This window comes from Oryza brachyantha, chromosome 9, assembly GCF_000231095.2.
Source record: "Oryza brachyantha chromosome 9, ObraRS2, whole genome shotgun sequence".
In the NCBI taxonomy this organism is placed as follows: Eukaryota; Viridiplantae; Streptophyta; class Magnoliopsida; order Poales; family Poaceae; genus Oryza; species Oryza brachyantha.
In genome coordinates this window covers 3197501-3205000 of record NC_023171.2, presented here as the reverse complement: position 1 = coordinate 3205000, position 7500 = coordinate 3197501, and positions in this window count along the sequence as shown.

The following is a 7500-nucleotide window of genomic DNA, read 5'->3' as shown; positions in this document are numbered from 1 at the left end:
GCGGGCGGCGACCGGCGGACGGCGGCGCGGACCGGCGGGTATGCGGCGGACGGCGGCGATTGGCGGCGGCGGCCGGGAAGCGAGGACGTCGGCGGCGCGAGCAGCGGCGCCCGAGCGCAGCGCACGACGACGACGGCACGGCGGCACGGCGACGGCTGAGGAGGAAAGGGGAGGTGGCGATGGCGATGACCGGCGGCACGAGGGCGTCGACGTCGGCGACACCGACCGGCGACCGAAGGGCGACGACGGCGTCGGCGAGGAGGAGGCAGAGACCGCGGCGGGGTGGCGCGGCTCGGAGCGGCGGCGGAGCAGAGCGGAGGGAGAGGGTGGCTGAGCGGCGGTGGAGCGGAGCGGCCAAGTGGCAGCGAGAGAGGGGAGGAGAGACGGCCTCGACGGCGGCGCGGGGACAGTGACGGCCGGCGACGGCTCGACAGCAGAGCGGCGGTTGGTGGTCGGCGGAGGCGAAGGTGGTGACGAGAACAGCGACGACGAGTCGGCGCGGACGAAGACGGCAGGTGGAGGGGCGATGGCAATGGCGCCGGAAGGTGGAGGCGACGGCGGGCGCAGGCAGCGAAGGCTTGGTGGCCGCGCGACGATGGTGGCGAAGGGCGGAGATGCAACGGCGAGCACCGGCAGCGCCCGACACCAAACGACGGCTCGCGGGATCGGGTGGCGGCGGAGGACGTCGGCCGACGGCGAGTGGCGGGGCGCACTTGCGGTCGCACGAAGAAACAGAGGAAGGGAGGAGAGCGGGCTCACCGGGGTGGCGCGGCGACGACGGCCGATGCGATGAGATCGGTCGGTGCCGGGCGACGGTGGCGCGACGCGGAGGCGGGGGCGCTGGCGAAACCTGGTCGCTGACAGGTGGGCCCCACCTGTCAGTGGCGCGAGGGGAGGAGGGAGGCGAGACGGACTCGCGGCGAGCGCGGGCGCGGACGCGCGAGCGAGCTGGGCCGGGCGGCGGCCCAGGCGGAGGCGCGCGCGGGCAGCGGAGGCTGGAGCGGGAGGCCGGCTCGGCTGGGCCGGCCGGGCGGGGAGAGGTGGGCCGGCGGAAGGTCGGCCCGGGAAGGAGGAGAGGAAAAAGAAAAAGGAAAAAGAAAAGGAAGGGAGGAAAATTGGACTTCGGCCCAATTTGAGAAGGAAGGGAAAAAGAAAGGAAAAAGGAGGGAAAAAGGAAAACCCCACTTTTGCCGAATTTTAAATTATTTTGTTTGGCCAAATTTTATACTTCTGCAATTTGAATTTAAATCCAGTTAATCGATTTGCGAGCCTCGATTTAATTGAATTAGGTTCTTTTTAGAGGGATTTTTCCTGAGTTAATTAAGCCAATTGTTGCTTACGGATTTCTTTTTACGATTTAGGCTTGGGATAAAACCCCGGGCGTGACAAATCCACCCCCCTTAACAGAATCTCGTCCCCGAGATTCGGAGGAGCTGTTAAAGAGGTGCAGACAAGCAGCCTAGAGTTGGCAGAACTTACCTGGAACAAACTCGGGTGCGGCTTGAGCTTCCTTGGCTGAGACTTGATTGACTTGGGCTTGCACGAATCCTGGTTTGTTGCGTCTTGGCTGTGGACACTCCTTGGCGAAGTGACCCGGTCTGTTGCAGTTGAAACAAACCCCTGGCTTCTGAGCTGGTGTTGCCCGGCTTGGCGGTGGCAGTGCTGATAAGGGCTGCAGTGGTCCTCCATTGCTGTCGTTGTCATGGGGGTTGTAGTTGCTTGGGTTGAAAGGTCGGTGTTGACGAACAATCAGTGTCGAAGACCCCTGTTGTTGTCCAAAGTGCAAACGTGGCTTCTGGTTCTTTCCTGTGTTGACTTGTTCCGCTTTTCTCTTGCGATCCATCTGGTTGCACTGGTCCTCCTGGCAGATTGCTTTGTCCACTAACTTCTCAAAGTCCGCGAAATCCTTTGAGATCAGCTGTTTGGTCAGGTCATCATTCAATCCTTCAAGAAACTTCTCTTGTCTTTCAGCATCGGTGCGCACATCTTCCGGGGCATAACGTGCTAGGCGGTTGAACTCATGGAGATACTCTGTAACTGTCATATCCCCTTGTTGTAGATCACGAAACTCTCGCTTCTTCTGTGCCACTATTCCATCCGGCACATGAGCTTTCCGAAAACTATTGCAGAACTCGTCCCAAGTGATATCTGTAGTGGCAGTCCGAGTAGCCAGAAGGTTATCCCACCAAACGGAGGCGGGTCCCATCAGTTGGTGAGTCGCGAAAGCGACCTTCTCTTGATCACTGCACTCCAAAAGATTCAGCTTCTTTTCGATTGCATGTAGCCAGTCATTTGCTTCCATCGGGTTGGTTGTGCTCGCAAACGTCGGTGGTCGAACTCGAAGAAACTCTGATAACCTTGATTGTGCTGGCAGTGGTCCTTGGTGTTGATTTTGCTGCTGATTCATCCAAAGCTGCATCACCTGTTGGTGTTGTTGTTGCATCTGTTGCATCATCATGGTCATCATCTGAGCCTGGTTGGCTAGAACTTGGGCAATCATCGGGTCCTCTTGTTGCGGCGGTGGCGGTCCATTGCGCGAACCTTCATGGTTTTCTTGACTTCCAGTTGCTCCATTGTTGTTGCGGTTACTGTTCCTTGTGTTCACCATCTTCAGAGCAGAAGGAGAGAACAAAGGCAGAGGAGAAAATCAAAGGGGCTTTTCTTGAATTACTCGAGTGAAATTTTCTGATCTGGATTAAAACACTTAAAAGAGCACTCAACTCCTGGTGGTACGACCATAACGCCTCCACTTGTTATGGTGAACCGCTAACCCCAAAACAAACCTACACACACAAAAACTACCAAGCAACGACTAAAAGGCGATGCTAGGGTAACGTCTACGGCTCGAAACGGCTGCGACGACTGAAGAAGCAACGCTTGACTCTTGAACGACTTGTCTTCAACTTGAGAGCGACGCTTGGAGTAGCGCAGACCTGACTCTTCACCTCTGGAAGAACTTGACTCTTCGGTCTTGACACTTGATCAGCTGAAGTCGTTGTCGACTGCTGCGACGAAGGGACGGGCTCGTCGATGGGATGACACACATCTATAGAGATCAAGGTTTGAGAAGCAAGTATGCTCAGCTAAATTTTCAAAACCAAAAGACTCGACTCTTTTTTTTTTTAAACGACTCAAATTTTGCAAAATCTAATGCATATGAAAGAAGGCTCCTAGGGTTTCCATTTGGCTCATCCTACGGTCAAACCTGGCTCTGATACCAACTTGTCACGCCCAGAAATTTACACCAAATTTCTGAACAATAGCATGTATTAAATCTCGGTCCAGGCATCAGCCCGAGTACACACTATGACAAATTAATACACAGTTCCACGGCTTAAAAACAAATAAAAACAATTATCTATCGAAATGCAGCGGAAAGAGGAAAACAAGACTAGACCATCTAATCTTCAGCTTCAGCTTGCGAAGACGGCTCCACACCACAGGCACTCTCGACGGCGGACTGAACCTTACTTCAACCTTCGGAACAACCTTCTTCTGACACCGGCTCTGGCGCTTGCTCTGGTGGGGGAAAATTAAGCAAGGCTGAGTACAAACCACCGTACTCAACAAGTAACACCCAAGAGAGGGAGAATAATGAATGCAACAGGGTATCAAGGATAGGCTAAGGTTAACTTGCACAAAAGCTGCAGTAATTTAGCAAAACAGTAGATAAAATAGACTGAAATAAAAGTGAAGTAAACATTTAAAATAATCATCCACTGTCCAACGTTACACCACGTTGCAACAGGCCCAGACCGCTGTCGAACGTTACACCACGTAGCGATAGGGTCAACCCTCTGTCCAACGTTAAACCACGTTGCGACAGACCCAAACCACTGCCAACGTTACACCACATTGCGCAGGGTCAAACCAGTTCCAAGATTAATAAAATTATTAAAGGGGTTCAACTAATCCCAGTGAGTCTGTCGGTTCGCCCAATAACCGCGGGCACGGCTATTCGAATAGTTTTACTCTGCAGAGGTGTACAACTTTACCCACAAGACATGGCTGCCAAGCATGTTACCATGCCCCAACGTATCACCACGATACCTCAGTACGGAAACCATGATAAGACCTTTCACCTAACCCTCCCTAGACAATCGCACCACACTTCAGGTTTCACCCCCTCCTTTACACCAAGTCGGGCAGTCCCCTCTTGTGCCTTGGTAGATCCGGAAGCAGGAGAAGCTTTCGTTACACCACGATTGCCCGTCCATACTCCATCACGCCTACCCTTGCCTGGGTACGTCGAATAGGGACAAGCTAGATTACGAGTCTCACCGTTGCCCATTCTGGCTTGTGGTTAGTACGTGTAAGACCTTCAGGGTTTCCCGAGAACCGGTCCTTAATTGCCATGGGCACGACTCTCAAAACCATGCACCCACAGCCCACCATAAGCAATATTTTAGTTGTATTAAACCACATCGGGAAATGAATAATGATAACAACCATTGAAGGTGTACCAAAGTGCAACAATAATTAAATAATAATTGGTGAGCTAGTTGAACTAAGCATGGCTAAGCATTGACTAACCCTAATTCTAGTCAAATTAACCCTGGGATGACAATAATAAATGGGAATCAACGGATATAAAGGTAAATGCCCAATAGATAAATACAATAAATAGATTTGCATAAAACAATGCATGTTTGAATGTAAAAGCGGGGGATTTTATAATCATGGGTTCAATATGATCAAAGAAGGGTGCCACTTGCCTTGCTTAGACCCACGAGGAACTTCGGCGACGACTTCGGGAACGAACGGCGCTGCGACGGGGTCAAAACCTACGACAAACAAGGCAAAACAAACAAAACAGGCTAAAAAACTACTGAAACAGAGAAAGAAACTATTTTTAATGGATTCTTGGCATTTTTCTGGATTTAATGAAACTTGAATGGACCTAAACGGAGACTAGATGGATTACTTATGAATTTTAGAAGTTTTCTGGGTTTTTAACTAAACAGAAAAGTCCTAAATCAATTATTGCGCAATTAATGGGGCTGCTGACGTCAGCGAGGAGAGAGGAACTGACGGCTGACAGGTGGGGACCACCTATCGGTGAGAGAGAGGGGGAGGTGGGCGGCTGACACGCGGGCCCGGGGAGGAGAGAGAGGAAGGGGCTGGCGGGGAACGACTGACGGGTGGGTCCCACTCGTCAGCGAGAGAGGACAGAGAGGAGCGAGCAGAGCGCGCGGCTCGCGGCTCGCGGCGCGACGGCGCGGCGGGCGGCGACCGGCGGACGGCGGCGCGGACCGGCGGGTATGCGGCGGACGGCGGCGATTGGCGGCGGCGGCCGGGAAGCGAGGACGTCGGCGGCGCGAGCAGCGGCGCCCGAGCGCAGCGCACGACGACGACGGCACGGCGGCACGGCGACGGCTGAGGAGGAAAGGGGAGGTGGCGATGGCGATGACCGGCGGCACGAGGGCGTCGACGTCGGCGACACCGACCGGCGACCGAAGGGCGACGACGGCGTCGGCGAGGAGGAGGCAGAGACCGCGGCGGGGTGGCGCGGCTCGGAGCGGCGGCGGAGCAGAGCGGAGGGAGAGGGTGGCTGAGCGGCGGTGGAGCGGAGCGGCCAAGTGGCAGCGAGAGAGGGGAGGAGAGACGGCCTCGACGGCGGCGCGGGGACAGTGACGGCCGGCGACGGCTCGACAGCAGAGCGGCGGTTGGTGGTCGGCGGAGGCGAAGGTGGTGACGAGAACAGCGACGACGAGTCGGCGCGGACGAAGACGGCAGGTGGAGGGGCGATGGCGATGGCGCCGGAAGGTGGAGGCGACGGCGGGCGCAGGCAGCGAAGGCTTGGTGGCCGCGCGACGATGGTGGCGAAGGGCGGAGATGCAACGGCGAGCACCGGCAGCGCCCGACACCAAACGACGGCTCGCGGGATCGGGTGGCGGCGGAGGACGTCGGCCGACGGCGAGTGGCGGGGCGCACTTGCGGTCGCACGAAGAAACAGAGGAAGGGAGGAGAGCGGGCTCACCGGGGTGGCGCGGCGACGACGGCCGATGCGATGAGATCGGTCGGTGCCGGGCGACGGTGGCGCGACGCGGAGGCGGGGGCGCTGGCGAAACCTGGTCGCTGACAGGTGGGCCCCACCTGTCAGTGGCGCGAGGGGAGGAGGGAGGCGAGACGGACTCGCGGCGAGCGCGGGCGCGGACGCGCGAGCGAGCTGGGCCGGGCGGCGGCCCAGGCGGAGGCGCGCGCGGGCAGCGGAGGCTGGAGCGGGAGGCCGGCTCGGCTGGGCCGGCCGGGCGGGGAGAGGTGGGCCGGCGGAAGGTCGGCCCGGGAAGGAGGAGAGGAAAAAGAAAAAGGAAAAAGAAAAGGAAGGGAGGAAAATTGGACTTCGGCCCAATTTGAGAAGGAAGGGAAAAAGAAAGGAAAAAGGAGGGAAAAAGGAAAACCCCACTTTTGCCGAATTTTAAATTATTTTGTTTGGCCAAATTTTATACTTCTGCAATTTGAATTTAAATCCAGTTAATCGATTTGCGAGCCTCGATTTAATTGAATTAGGTTCTTTTTAGAGGGATTTTTCCTGAGTTAATTAAGCCAATTGTTGCTTACGGATTTCTTTTTACGATTTAGGCTTGGGATAAAACCCCGGGCGTGACACATGACCACCGTCCTGCTGTCTTAATCGACCAACACCCTTTGTGGGTTCTAGGTTAGCGCGCAGTTCGGCACCGTAACCCGGCTTCCGGTTCATCCCGCATCGCCAGTTCTGCTTACCAAAAATGGCCCACTTGGAGCTCCCGATTCCGTGGCGCGGCTCACCGGAGCAGCCGCGCCGTCCTACCTATTTAAAGTTTGAGAATAGGTCGAGGGCGTTGCGCCCCCGATGCCTCTAATCATTGGCTTTACCCGATAGAACTCGTCATGGGCTCCAGCTATCCTGAGGGAAACTTCGGAGGGAACCAGCTACTAGATGGTTCGATTAGTCTTTCGCCCCTATACCCAAGTCAGACGAACGATTTGCACGTCAGTATCGCTTCGAGCCTCCACCAGAGTTTCCTCTGGCTTCGCCCCGCTCAGGCATAGTTCACCATCTTTCGGGTCCCGACAGGCGTGCTCCAACTCGAACCCTTCACAGAAGATCGGGGTCGGCCAGCGGTGCGGCCCGCGAGGGCCTCCCGCTCGTCAGCTTCCTTGCGCATCCCAGGTTTCGGAACCCGTCGACTCGCACGCATGTCAGACTCCTTGGTCCGTGTTTCAAGACGGGTCGGATGGGGAGCCCGCAGGCCGTCGCGGCGCGGCGCCCCGAGGGGCGCGCCAGAGGCGCGCGGTGACCGGCTGCGCCGACGGCGGCTGCCGGGGGCGCGGAGCCCCCGGGCTTTGGCCGCCGGCGCGGCCGGCGACGGTCCACGCCCCGAGCCGATCGGCGGACCAGCCGGAGCCGTTCCGCATACGGCCGGGGCGCATCGCCGGCCCCCATCCGCTTCCCTCCCGGCAATTTCAAGCACTCTTTGACTCTCTTTTCAAAGTCCTTTTCATCTTTCCCTCGCG